Source organism: Mirounga leonina, unplaced genomic scaffold (assembly GCF_011800145.1).
Source record: "Mirounga leonina isolate KUSES-001 unplaced genomic scaffold, KU_Mleo_1.0 Mir_366, whole genome shotgun sequence".
Classification (NCBI taxonomy): Eukaryota; Metazoa; Chordata; class Mammalia; order Carnivora; family Phocidae; genus Mirounga; species Mirounga leonina.
The window spans coordinates 15834862-15835878 of record NW_023270709.1 but is presented as its reverse complement, the minus strand read 5'-3'; positions in this window follow the sequence as shown (position 1 = coordinate 15835878).

Sequence of the window (1017 nt, the reverse complement as noted above, 5' to 3'; positions counted from 1 at the left end):
CTAGGATGGGTCAGAGAGCAACACTTGGCAAGTTGTGCCAAATTAGTCGACCAAGCAAAGCACTCTATTGGGAATTGCAAAGTAGGAAGTCCTATTTTTGACTCTGCTGACCTCGGTGAATATTTCCTTGTTTTAAAAATGTGCATAATTCTTTGCTACCTGACAAAGAGGACTGATGAAAATTAATGAGTCTATAAACTGTTTTGACGTCTCTAGAAGCCCTTTCCAAATGCACACTATAATCCTGTATTCATATAGTTCATGGTCCTGCTCTTTGAAGACATGCCAGTCTTTATTAGTATTCCTGTGGCACCTTCTACCACTCCAAGTTCACTTTAAGTCCTCGTAAAATTAATTAATAAAATGACCACTATTTTAAGTGGGAGACTTGGCCTTCAGAAATGGTTTCCAGTCCCCATGTGATAAATGTTAGGGTATTAAGTTCCGTGCGGAATAAAGGGCAGTAGGTTCACAGATGGGGAGGCGGCGGACGGGAGCGCACTCCGGGGCAAGTGCGGCTAAGCAGCGCCCCAGCAGCCCGTGAGCACTCTCGGGACTGCTCACCTCCGGGTCTGAGTTGGGCCCCCGGAGCCCGAGCCGCTCCGTTCGTCCCGGGCACCCGCGGGCCGGGCTCGCGGCGGCCCCAGCCGGGCTCGATTACTTTCGCCTGCGCGAGAAGCAGCACCGCCGCTTCAGCGGGAACCCTACGGCGGTGGCGGTGGCGGGGGGGGGGGGGGGGGGGGCGACGACAACAAAAAGAAGTAAAGTAGGAGGAGATTCTCCCGGGAGGGCCCCGGCGGGCGGGGGGCCGGAGGCGGGAGGGGCGAGGGGGGAAGCGGCGGGCTCGTGGGAGGAGGCGGGGACAGGCGGAGGGACCCCGCGCCGGGAGCCTCACGCCCCGCCCCGCAGGAGCGCTCCGCCGCTCCGGCCGCGCGCCTCGCACCCCTCCCCGCCCCCGCGGCCCGCGCGCCGGGACCCCCGCGGGCCCGCCCCCCCGCCGCCCGCCGCCCGCGCTCC